This window comes from Alosa pseudoharengus, unplaced genomic scaffold (genome assembly GCF_046254945.1).
Source record: "Alosa pseudoharengus isolate Yale_2024_CS ecotype anadromous, Long Island Sound unplaced genomic scaffold, YU_APseudo_1.1 YU_APseudo_1.1_scf_5, whole genome shotgun sequence".
Lineage (NCBI taxonomy): Eukaryota > Metazoa > Chordata > Actinopteri > Clupeiformes > Clupeidae > Alosa > Alosa pseudoharengus.
In genome coordinates, this window is record NW_027468837.1 from 36,755,208 (window position 1) to 36,768,861 (window position 13,654).

The following is a 13,654-nucleotide window of genomic DNA, read 5'->3' on the forward strand; positions in this document are numbered from 1 at the left end:
TGCTTTGCTTGTGAATGAAGTTGTAGCCTACTTCCTGTGTTCAATTGTTGAACGATGCTGGCAAGCGTGTCCCTGTTTCCCTGTCATCATGTCATTGCTATCGTCTCGTTGACTCTCTTTTTGTAATTTCAGCTGAAGTTGCTGCACCTTCCAATGAGCGTTGTCTGAGCTTAGATCTATAGAACATCTACTTCCTTGTAATAAAATGGGCTGATAGCCTACTATATAGGCCAGTCATTCCTTTTATAATCATGGGGCAACGCTTTGGGCAAATTCGCGATGTAACGAAACAGGCATGAGAGGGGAGATTTTCTGACGTTTCAACAACGAAACAGAGTTTGGCATCTTTGCGAGAAGATTTTTCTCACGCTTTAAGCTGCTGCTGTAGTCAGCCTGGGCAAACCGAAGGATAACGCATAGAGAAAACAAAAGTCGCCAGACACACGAAAAAGTCGCCAGATTTGTTGTCAGTCGCTAGATATACTTTTCAGTCACCAGAGACGGCCAAAAGTCGCTAAATCTAGCGACAAAGTCGCTAAATTGGCAACACTGACCGGCACTGAGTATCCTACACTGATAACACATCAGTTATATCACCTTTACTTCCTATTTTGTGTTTTATTTCCCCCTTAAAATGGAACAGAACATTTATTAGAATGTGTTTCTAACAAGGTTTTCATTGAGTTTATTGAATTTGTAAGTGTATAAAAATTTAAAAGTAGGTATTTTCATATGTATTTATGCTTTTTGTGTAAATATTGCAGGTTTTTGTAGAACATTATTAACATGTGTCTGTTTTAAACCCGAAGGTCAAGTCAGTGCCGAGGCAAGCCTGTGTCTATTCTTCTGTACAGGAACACTGAGCTGAATGCCGATGCATGTTGCCATGGTTAAGGCCAGTCAGCGCTGAATGCTAGAGATGGAATCTGCATTTAAAAGCACTGACTTTTAATCTAGTAGTGTGAAATGACATTTCCCTTTTTACAAAAGAATATTTTATGACTTGAGAGTGCATAGGGTTATGTCTTTGTCCCACAGATACTACTGTAGTTTATTAAAAACGAAACCCACATTTGTAATAACAAATAAAAAACGTCATTTGTAGAGGACATCAGTCAGAAAGTCTATAACTTTTTTATAAAGGATGTCAGATACTCAAAGAAGCAATGTACATAGTTTAGTTGGGTCGTGCTAACAGTCTCTCTCTCTCTCTCTCTCTCTCTCTTTTCTCTCCATCTCTGTCATTCTTTTTTAAATAAGTGTTGCACTCAATATTGGAGCTGCTTTTTCATTTGTATCAATCTAACCTGTGCAATTATTGCAAGTGCAATACTGTTTACTGTTTACTTAAGGACTGTTTACATGACTGCTTACTTACTCAGTGACACAGAACATAGATGTTAATTATTTACTTATTTATTTACTCAGTGAGACACAGAACATCAATGTGTACTTATTTACTTATTCAGTGACACACGCAGAACATAGATGTGTATGCATTGCTCCAATCTTGCCTGCAGGACGTTCCGTTCCTGTGCTTCTTTTTCACGGCTGATTGAATATAGTGATGTCACAATAGGTCCCTCGGGCTCCTTCTTATGCCCTGCTTATCTCAAACTTGCTCCAAACAATGTTTCATTGTGTACAATGACAACAAAGTATCGAATCAAATCTAATCTAATGCAATCTAATCTAAGCTCTCTCTTAAAAAACAATGCCAGATAGTTCTAGACACCATGGAAACAGTTTAGTAATGTCTGCATCTCTCTCTCTCTTTCTCCCTCTCTCTTTCTTTCTCTCTCTGAAAAGCAATGTCAGATCCTAGTAGTAACAGTGCAAACAGACTGGTCAGGTCTCTCTTTGTTTCTAGGCTAGCGCTGAAAAGGTTAACTATGAGGACTGCTCTCTTCCTCTCTCTCTCTCTCTCTGTCCCCCCGCTCTCTCCCTGCCGCTGAAGTGATTGCTGTATTAATTGCCTCTCTCATTTCTTCACAAGGTCACCGCTGTCCTCCGCCAGATAAGACAAAGTAATCCCTCTGTTCTACACCAGGACAGCCCACATCACAGAGCTAGTCAGCCTGAACCAACCAGCAGCCAGGGAGGGGGCATCGCAAGTGTATGTGTGTGTGTGTGTGTGTGTGTGTGTCTGTGTGTGTGTGTGTGTGTGTGTGTGTGTGTGTGTGTGTGTGTGTGTGGAGGGGATTGTCACACTCTGGCCTACCTTTCAAGAGTCCTGACACACACAATAGAACATGCTCATTAAGCTAAGCTAACTAAGCTAGGGAAAGGGATGCCGTCACTGGCTAATTTGGAGCCTTCGGCCTCTCGGCCATCAACACTATAGCCTACAGCCGGGTAAATGACCAGAGAGTTCAGGCTTCTCTCTCTCACACACACACACACATGCACACATTTACATACAGCCCCCCCCCCCCAACACACACACACACACACACAGACAGACAGACAGACACACACACACAGCAGGAATACAGGTGCTTAACTGACTACAGAGAGAAGACTTTTTTCCAACACACACACACACACAGATTGGGGGCCAGTATGTGTTAAAGTACAGGAAACGGTCTGAAAAGTGTTAGATTCCTCTAGAATAATTGCATTTGCAACACTACGCTATAGAGGAGAGCTTTTTTTAATTGGGAGCTGAATCTCAATTAAGCTGTGAGGTAAAGCTAAAAAAGCTGTACATTAAATCTGCATGACAACTCAGGAACTCTCTCACACTCACACACACTCACACACAATCTCTCTCTCTCTCGGTCACACACACGCACACACACACACACACACACACACACGGACACAGTCTCTCTTGGGCAGTCCATCCATTGAGAGTCATGAAAGGTTTAATTCTCACCTGACACTGGGAGAGATTGGACGTCCTGGCCCTCCTTAAATAGAGGTGAGAGCTTTGGAATAATCATGTTCAGGTGCAATTCTGTTAGGTGCTGCTAACCTATAGGAAAGTCCCCAAACCCCACCACCACCACCACCACCTCCACCACCATGGTGCCCTCCTCCCCTGGCTCTCAGCCCACTTCTCCATCCTCTGATTGGGAAGTGTAGCAGTAGCCCAATCGTCTGATGGGAAATTTCACAGAGTGATAATGGAGAACCCTGAATGACATATGTCTGGGAAGAGAAGAGAATAAAGGAGAGGAGAAGAGGAGAAGAGGAGAGGAGATGAGAAGAGAGAAGAGGAGGAGAGGAGAGGAGAAGAGGAGAGGAGAAGAGGTGAGGAGAAGAGGAGAAGAGAAGAAGAGATGAGAAGAGAAAAAAAGAGGTGAGGAGAGGAGAGGAAAAGAGAGGAGGAGAGGAGAGGAGAGGAAAAGAGAGGAGGAGAGGAGAGGAGAGGAAAAGAGAGGAGGAGAAGAGGTGAGGAGAAGAGAGGAGAAGAGGTGAGGAGGAGAGAAGAGGAGAGGAGAGGAGAGGAAAAGAGAGGAGGAGAGGAGAGGAAAAGAGAGGAGAGGAGGAGAAGAGAGGAGAAGAGGTGAGGAGGAGAGAAGAGGAGAGGAGAGGAGAGGAGAGGAAAAGAGAGGAGGAGAGGAGAGGAGAGGAGAGGAAAAGAGAGGAGGAGAGAATAGGAAAAGAGAGGAGGAGAGGAGAGGAAAAGAGAGGAGGAGAGGAGAGGTGAGGAAAAGAGAGGAGGAGAGGAGAGGAGAGGAGAGGAAAAGAGAGGAGGAGAGGAGAGGAGAGGAGAGGAAAAGAGAGGAGGAGAGGAGAGGAGGAGAGGAGAGGAGGAGAGGAGAGGAAAAGAGAGGAGGAGAAGAGAGGAGGAGAAGAGAGGAGAAGAGGAGAAGAGGTGAGGAGGAGAGGAGAGGAGAGGAGAGGAAAAGAGAGGAGAGGAGGAGAGGAGAGGAGAGGAAAAGAGAGGAGGAGAGAAGAGGAGAGGAGAGGAGAGGAAAAGAGAGGAGGAGAGGAGAGGAGAGGAAAAGAGAGGAGGAGAGAAGAGGAGAGGAAAAGAGAGGAGGAGAGAAGAGGAGAGGAGAGGAGAGGAAAAGAGAGGAGGAGAGGAGAGGAGAGGAAAAGAGAGGAGGAGAGGAGAGGAGAGGAGAAGAGAGGAGGAGAGGAGAGGAAAAGAGAGGAGGAGAGGAGAGGACAAATCCAGTAGGTCTTTGGCAACTGAGAGTCTCGTCAGAGAGGCAACACACTAGTGCACCGGCGCACGGCGAGTGTGTGTCCGTGGCAACACGGCGAGTGTGTGTCCGTGGCAACACGGCGAGTGTGTGTCCGTGACAACACGCTCTTCTGGCTGGTGAAATGACCGCTGCGGTCACATCGCGCCACAGTTAAAGCCTCATTCGGCTTTGAATTATGGCATTAAGTATGAAATGAATGGATTTGATTTCAAATGAGTGTAGTTTTTATTTTACTGACTTGACTCTCCAAAAACACGTTTGAGTGTAAAGGCGTGTGTGTGTGTGCGTGTGTGTGTGTTTGTGTGAGTGTGTGTATCAGAGAGAGAGAGAGAGAGTGGGGCATAGAGGCGGTGTAGAGAACAGTTCCTGAAAAGCCATCAAGGCTTTCCAGAGGTTTCTCAGTGTCGTGTGTGTGTGTGTGTGTGTGTGTGTGTGAGTGTGTATGAAGTGTGTTTCTCAGTGCTGTTTAACAAGGTGTTGGATGTCAGACTGCTGCGGCTAACAGAGGAGTTCAGCTCCATATGGACAAAGCAGCAGTTCCCCCCGTCCCCACCTCCTTTCCTCTCCTCCCCCCTCTCCACCTTTCCTCCTTTCCTCTCCTCCCCCCTCTCCTCTCTACTCTTCTCTTCTTCCCCACTTCTCCTTGCCTCTCCTCTCCTCTCTCCTCCTTTCCTCTTCTTTCCTTTCCTCCCCCTCTTCTCTTCTCCTCCTTTCCTCTCCTCCCCCTTTTCCTCTCCTCCCCCTCTTCTCCTATTTTCTCCTCTTATCTTCCATCCTCTCTTCTCTCTATCCTTTGTTCTCCTCTCCTCTCACCTCCCATTCAGTACTTAATCTGTTAGAAGACTCACACAGTCACACACTTGAGAACACACACATACACACATCTCAAGAGCACACACATGCAGGCACACACACACACACACACACAGGTACACACATCTCAAAAGCACACACATGCAGGCACACACACACACACAGGTACACACATCTACAGGTGTGAAAGAAAGAGGATTACGTTTGTGCAGACTTGAGAAAGAGGCTCAGGCGCCTGTGAATGCACTCTTAGTTCCCTCATGTGTACCTCTCTCAACTGGTGTGTGTGTGTGTGTGTGTGTGTGTGTGTGTGTGGCAGTTGTGTGGATGAAGCTAGCTGAGGCTGGGGTACACACATACTGTACCTACACACACATGCACAGGCACACACACACACACACACTCACAAAAGGGCACACACACACACATTGTAAAGCTATGGTCTTAAGAAATTAGCATTTCTAGCCTTTGAGGAGATTTTAAAAAGTAGTAAAGATTTAACTTTAACTTTGTTACTGCTTTTTTACAAGCAGAGATTTGAAGCTTACTTATCAGCGGGAGTGCCAGTGAAATCCAGAAGTCCATCCTGGCAAGTGGAGTGTGTTGACTTGAGAAAGAAAGAAAGAAAGAGAGAAAGAAAGAGCAAGGAAGGTTGGGAGGGAGGGAGGGAGATAGAGAGGGGGTTAGAGGCAGAGAAAGAGAGAGCAAGAGAGATATTGAGCATGTGAGAGACAGGGAGAGAGTGAATGACAATGAGGAAAAAAGAGAATGAGAGAGAATGAGGGAGAGAGATAAATAAAGAGAGGGAGAGCAAAAAAGAGAGAAAGAAAGAAAGAAACAGAGGGAGCAGGTGGTTGTTTCTGTAGGAACCTCTCTGTTTGTGTATATGGGTGTGTGTGTCTGTGTGTGTGTCTGTATGTCTGCTTTTCCACAAGGCCACTGTCTGTATTTGTATTTTTTTGGTGGGGTGGGGGGCAGTGAGTCAGCAGAACTCAAATGGAAGTGAGTGAGTGTGTGTGTGTTTGTTATTTTAAACATTCTTCTGCCAAGGATTCATTTAGCTCAGAAACACTAAACACCCTGTGGTGCCTCAGCAGAAGGTTTCACAAACAAACAAGTTCAGCAGTCAGCCTGACCCTCTTAAACACACACACACACACACACACACACACACACACACACGTACAAATTCACAACACTGCTGGTGTTTTACTTCCACCGGAATAAGCTGAGGGTTGTATGTTTGTCTCTGCGTGTGGGTGTATTCATGCATGTGTGTGTGTGTTGGTATGCACAAGTGTGTGTTTGCATGTTAATGTTTATTCCTGTGTGTGTGTATGCATGTGTTTGTATGTGTGTGTCTATATTTTTGTGTGTATGCATGTGTATGGCGAGCATTTGTTCTGATATCTTGATATCAGGCATTTTGTCAACTAGTTAACTAGTGAGCCATTTGTGTGAACTAGTGAGGGCCAAAATATGCACACTAGTTTTTTAGCTTCACTAGTTAACTAGTTAGAGCCAGAAATGTCTACTAGTTAACTAGTAAAGGCCAAAATGCATACCAGTCAGCTAGTTGAAGGCTTTTAGGTCTCACTAGTTAACTAGTGACAGCCAAAAATGTGCACATGTTTACTAGTGAATGCAAAACACCTCACTAGTTAACTAGTTGCAGTAGGTCAATGTCACTAATTAACTAGTGAACCATAAATGGCTTACTAGCTGGCTAGGTGATGGCAGTAGGCTCACTAGTTAACTAGTTGATGCATAATTTGTCCAAACTAGTTAACTAGTGAGGTCATAAATGTATACTAGTAAACTAGTTCAAGACAAAATTCACACTAGTCAACTAGTGGCGCAGAATTCAAATTAGGAGGCGGAGAATTCTGGAAATTGAGGCTTTCTATTGGCTCCCTATGTCCAAATAGAACATGACAACCAATCACAGTGCAGAATTTCACGAAATCCCACCCACAACATTTGCATGTGTCACACAAGTTAACATGCTGGCCAAAGGTACTCTAGCTAGTAAACTAGTGGCTTCAGTGTGACACTTACATGTAAACTAGTGAAGGCAGAACTGCTCACTAGTTAACTAGTGAAGACACAAATGCCCACTAGTTAACTAGTGAGGTCTAAAAAGTGTCACTAGTTTAGTGTGCACCAAAACACCCACTAGTGAACTAGTGATGGCAATTTCCATTCGACTAGTTAACTAGCGAGGTGCAAAAAGTGTCACTAGTGTACTAATGTGCCCCAAAATGCCCACTAGTTAACTAGTGAAGGCCATTTCAGCCCCAATAGTTAACTAGTGAGATGCCAAAATGGTCACTTGTTAACATGTAAAGGCCAAAATACCCACTAGTTTACTAGTGAGGGTGTTGTGGGCCTTACAAGTTAACTAGTGGCATGCATATTTTGTTCACTAGTTAACTAGTTACACCTAAAAACACAAACAAGCTGACCGTTTTTGTCCACTAGTTAACTAAGTCTCACTAGTTTGCATGTGTGGCAGTGAAGCAGCTCACTAGTTAACTAGTGCGCACAAGACACACACTAGTGGCTGTTTTTGGAGATATCTAGTTCACTAGTAATGCAAAATGTAGTCTTACTAGTTAACTAGTGACAAATTGGCCTTCACTAGTTAACTAGTTGACATGTTTGGCCTTACTAGTTCACTAGTAATGGAACAGGACATGCTCACTATTTAACTAGTGAGCATATCTGCATTATAATGCCTTTCACTAGTGTATAGAGGGCAATTTGAGCCTTACAATATTAGGTAGTGAGGACAAAACACTGTCCATAATGAACTAGCAGGAGAAAAATGCCCCTCACACTAGTAAACTAGTGGAATTTGAATAAATACACAAACGGCTGGCATTTTGTGCAACTACTTAACTAGTGGGATGTAACATTGGCCACTAGTTAACTACAGAGCCATATAAAGAGTTGCGACAACTCCATTGACGCTAATGTTCCATTTTTTTCCAACAATGGCAGCTAATGGAAGCCTCAAATAGTTCCCGGAAGTTAACAATTAACTAGATGTACCGCAGAGCGGTACAAAATATGACCGCCGCCCAGTCCAGCGCATTTTTTCCACAAAAATAAATCACGCTGAAAGGCCTATATGATTCTAACTGTCTCACTAAATTGCATTATCCACACTCAATTCGTCCAAAACATGATTAGTTCACAGATTTCACATGTAAAATTCATTTTATACAACCCCACCTCCATCTTGCCTGTTCATAATTCTGAGAAATTCTTGAATTGTGTGCATGTGTGCATGTACATGTTTATGTTATGCATGTGTGTGTGTGTGTGTGTGTGTGTATGTGCGTGCTTGTGTGTGTGCCTGCGTATGTGCCTGTGCATGCAAGCGTACATATGTCTACTGTGTGAGTATGTGTCATACGTATGATTACTGTGAATGTATGTGTGTGTGTGTGTGTGTGTATCTGTTTGTGCACATGTGTGCACATGAAATGGGTTAACATGACCCCTGGAGGCAAACATACGGAAAAAAATGGTCATCCTAGGCCCTACAGTTCTCAAGACATTCACAGAGAACTGTGTCTGCCCTACCCTCCTTTCGGGGGGTCCAGTCCAGCGGGGGGGCTACAGATCAAAACGAAAAATTACGGTTCCATGCTATCCATGTGGGGGTACATGCCCACCAAGTTTTGTGTACCCCGGTCTTTCAGTGTCCCGGGAATCCTTGTTGGTGTACGTCACTAAATGTACACATAAATTATTTTATTGTAAGGCCCCCCCATGAACGAAAGTACACAAAACTTGGCATGCATTCGGAGGGTGTCATAATGATCCTACACTTTTAATTTCGTGCAGTTTTGACCTTGTCAGCCAGAGATATTGTGATGAAAACACCTAATTTTTTGCTTTTTAATTTTTAACTAGGTGGCGCTATACATGAAATAAGTGGTAATGGGATGGGTTGACATGCCCCCTTAAGACCAACATACATAAAAAAGGTGGACCTCCTAGGCCCTACGGTTATCGAGATATTCACAGAAAACTGTCTCCGGCCACCTACAGGCCAGTTGGTGTATAGTAACATAAATTAATTTATTGTGTGGCCCCCCATGAACGGAATTCCACGAAACTTGGCGTGCATACAGAGGGTGTCATAATGATCCTACACTTCCAATTTTGTACAGTTTTGACTTTGTTAGGTCACAGATACCTTCAATTACAACACCTCATTTTTACTTTTTTGTGTTTAACTAGGTGGCGCTATACATCAAATGAGTGATTATGGAATGGGTTGACATGGCCCCTTGAGATCAACATACAAAAAAAAATGGTCCTCCTAAACCCTACGGTTTTCGAGATATTCACAGAAAACTGTGTCTGCCCTACCCTCCTTTCCAGTCCAGCGGGGGGGCTACAGATCAAAACGAAAAACGATGGTTCCATGCTATCCATGTGGGGTTACATGCCCACCAAGTTTCGTGTACCCCGGTCTTTCAGTGTCCCGGGAATCATTGACAGAAATTTGGGCATGCGAAAAAGAAAAAAAAAAATAAATAAAAAAAAAAAAATCTGACTAAACCTATATGATAATATATTTATACATATTTATAATACGGTCATAATAATAGCAGCAGTGCAGTTACAACAGTATAGACTGTTTGTAGCCAACATTTCAGAATCAGATTTACATTCCTTTGCCTCATCCGAATAATAATAATAGTAACAGTAATAGTAGTAAACTAATAGTAGGCTATCAATAGCCTAATTATAATAATAAACGATTTATGTATCGACTGTGATTTTTCTGCTGCTCAGTCTTTATCAGTTCCTCATCAAATAAATTAAAAGAGGCTAAAAGCCCAATAAATGTGCCACACATAATAGCCGAATGTAAGATAACCCTTTCCTATCCCATTTCAATTAGGCAGCACTACACCACCACGAACAAGCTGTCATTACGTTTTTGCCTACAACTTTTATGACGTGACGTTTCTTGGGCATTTAGCTTCACCATCACGTCAAGTTCTAACGTATGCGTAATGCTCATCTAGGCTATGGATTTAAGTGGCTTAAAGGCAGCAAAAGTGGGATATAGTGCAACTGCTTCCCCAAAACAATTCCTCCATAACTGTGTATTTAATCGTTTGATATGTGGATAACTTTCAGTGGACTAAACAAAAGGTAAAGATTTTGTTATCACAAGGCTAGCTGGTTCGTTATATGGCGAAGCATATAGCCAACTTTGTTTGCAGCAGTGAAGCTGAGTTTGTTGTTAACATTGTTGGTAACTGTCAGGGAATTTAACCCCAACAGATAGATACAAGAACGACAACACGTAGTATGGCTTTGCCCACAAACTCTGGTACCAATAGGAGAGCCTGCTAATGTAAGGAAGAATTCCTCACACCATCAGTCTCTGACTCTGCAGCCCAAAAGCTGTGTCTTTTATTGTACAGATGCACACAGAAAATAGGAAGCAAGACATAGCGACTTCATTGTGACATACTCTTATCTCACCCACACACACACAGACAGACAGGGTGCAGTTCCTGTCTGTCTGGGTGCACACTTAACTTGTACTCTCTGTTCTTAGAACTCAGCACAACAACATTTAACTTGAACTCTCTGTTCTTAGAATTCAGCACAACATTATTTCTGCTTACACAAATGGTTACTCAATGGGCGTGAGACACATGCAATTCAACAAGTTCACACACTCACACGCCACACCTTGCATTTGTCACGCAGAAATATTACTAGGGATGTCAAGGTATCTGCATAATTAGTAGCCTAGAGGAGACGCAGGGATACAAGAGGATTTCTCGCAGGGTTCAGAACTAGCGCACCACTCACCAGACAAATAAAAAAATAAATAGCCATCGACATCCAATCAAAAAATAGGCTATTCGTTGTATCCAGGTAAAATTCCAAAATAGCACATTCCCTTCCTACAACCACGTTATGCTTGTGTGGGGTTACAAGTTTAAGATTTCAAAACTGTACCAACATTCTTTTTATTCAGAAATTCAACTGTCTGTCATTTGGTAAACCATTATGGCACTTTACAGGGTGTGTAAATCAAGCCTTTTCACGAACGTTTGGCCTATCCTAGCCTACTTTAAGGCAAAATAATTTCTTATCTAGGCTCTAAACTAAACTGTCAGGGCTGCCAACTTTTCAAAAAACCTTGGAGTGAGATTTGGTGGGGCCAACCAACCAACATTTTGCTGCGGAAATTTTTGTTTGACTCATTCAGCATTATACCGTACAGTAAAAAAAACGTACATCAGTGGTTCTCAGGTGTACGGACCAGGCATGGATGGATTATAAACTTCCGGGCCCCTGGGCCCACATGTATTAAGGGCTCCCCACTAATTGTCGCATATGCGTTAGGGGGGTTTGGGGGTCCTCCCCCAGAATTTTTTTCATTTGTTTGATGTGATTTCCTGTATTCTGGTGCATTTTGGTAGCTTAGAAATCTAGACACACCCTAGCGGCAGCAAATTACAAATTACATTTGCTTCCAGGGCTAGTCTAGCAACTCTCCGTTGGCTTGTGAGCTCACTCCCAGAGTTAAATGAACATTGGTATCAAAGGGATCTAGCCTACTACTAGGACCATGGGCGTCGGAGGCATTGTGAAAGTGGGGGGTCCTCCCCCATTTTTTGGACTAGATGCAATTTCCTGAATTCTGGTACATTTTGCAGGTTATTTAGATACTTCTATATAACAAAATAAAGCCAGCCTACAAAATTAATAAAAAGTAAATCATGCATAATTTAAAAATAACTCAATAGGCTACTTGGCTACGCAATAAGGTTTCCATTACAGCACCGCAGACGTTCAATGAAAGCGGATGGTTTGTTTGAAATCCCGACACTCTTTCAACTATGGAACGTAATAGTTATCATCAAATACCTCCCCAGATTTCAGTGCCCATCAGTCCCAACATTTAACAATATAATCAAACAGTCCAAAAGTAAATTAAATACTAAACTAAACCGAAAATGTCATGCTTTTGAAGGCCTACCAGTATGCCGCTCCAAGAAACGCATGTCTCAAAATAAAACTCGCATAAGAAATAAAGGGCCGTCTCGAATACAATCCTGCCCCTAAAGGCCTGTACTTTGTCTTAAGACCCCGGCCATAATTTGAGGATTTACAGTATCTAAGTAGACAAACTGGCTTCAGATATCCAACAGAGTGAATAGAGATTGTGCAGTCTTAGCTGTGGTTAGTGACGTGACGCTGTTAATGGGGAGTTTTACATAGCCTAGCGTAAACCTAGTGTTATGTTATGTGTTGCCCCCTGCAGGTAACCCCCAGAACCTAGTCAACGTCAGCCGTTTCTCAGACGTAACCCCAGGCCTAGGCAGTTAAGACCCACGATACCCCCTTGGGGTTATTGTAGATAGCAGGGACCTACTGTCGAGTGAAGTCGCACGTCTTCCCTCTGCGCCGCAGATAACGTATTTACTCCTAATTTTGAATATCCTCCTTGGAAGTTGATCAGGCTTCCGTGGTGGATTTATTGAGATGTTTATGAAATAAGGAGCGACTACACCTAGGTCTCGAACAGTTGGCTAAGGTGTGAAGATGTTTGACCCTAGAATTTATCTAGAGACACAGGTTATAGGCTACTTCTTGCTCAGGTTTTTAAAGAGTGGAGACCTTATTACCATCCTTCAGTATAAAGTCACGCTGACCCAAGTCTTAGAAAAGACAGATGAATAACCACAGAAGAGACAAGTTATCTTACCCTCCTGCTGGAATTCGTAGAAAGACCAAGAAAAGACAAAAAATACTGCTTGAAGAATTAGATGCCAAGGTTAAATAAGTTCTTTACTTTTCAGCACTTTGGTGATGTTACAAAATGCTGCGTAATATCCACTTGCAGGTTACAATGTCGTAGAAAATATAAAAAGAGTAAATCCACAAAATAGGAAAAGAGTAAATCCACAAATGGAGAAGAGATTACAATAAAAATGGTAAATCCACAAATGGAGAAAAAGAGAATATAAGGAAAAAAGTAAGTCCTCAAAAAAGGGAAAAAGTCAGCTGATTGTCTTCTGCAGTCACTCTCTGTCGGAGTAGCAGGTCTGATATCTGCAACAGGTTCCACGGAGTTTCGGTCCGCGACTCAGCCTGGCACGACGTCCAACACTTTGCTTCTCAACGAATTTCAGAGGACGAATTCTGACAACCGCACACGACATTATAAAGCAAAAACCCAGCGAGTTGAAGGAAGGAAAAAAAGCAGCCCCGTTCGTTTAGTTCGACCCCTATTTATACTAGGTAGACTTGTCCTCCCCCACACATTCCTAAGGCAAATCAATCTTTTTCTCACGACAGTTTACCTTCTAGGTTCCCACAATAGCTGGGAATATTCTCACGTTAGCTGGGAATATTCTCACGATAGCTGGGAAAATTCTCACGATAGCTAATACATTCTAGAAGTCACTGATCTTAACCAACAATTTAAGATGACACACATTAACATACTTCTCCGGGTTACATTTCGGAGATGATACATTACATTCATGTTTACAGATAGTTTCCAGAGGTTACACAAACAGTTTACATTCAATGGCAATTATAACCATGTGACACATTACATTTAGCAACATACACTTTTACAGTCATCAAGAGAGATCGGTAACATTCTTACAGGTTACAAACAC

At 42.8% G+C, this 13,654-nt stretch overlaps 1 long non-coding RNA gene across 1 annotated transcript in view; it reads right to left on the minus strand.

Annotated features, from left to right (window-relative positions):
- The window catches only part of LOC143104036 (uncharacterized), a 66,667-nt gene extending 53,458 nt beyond the window's left edge, over positions 1 to 13,209 (minus strand). Inside the window, exon 1 of the long non-coding RNA XR_012982983.1 lies at positions 12,733 to 13,209. This is a non-coding gene — a long non-coding RNA (uncharacterized LOC143104036). The remainder of the gene's footprint in view (positions 1 to 12,732) is intronic.
- Positions 13,210 to 13,654: the final 445 nt, after the last annotated feature.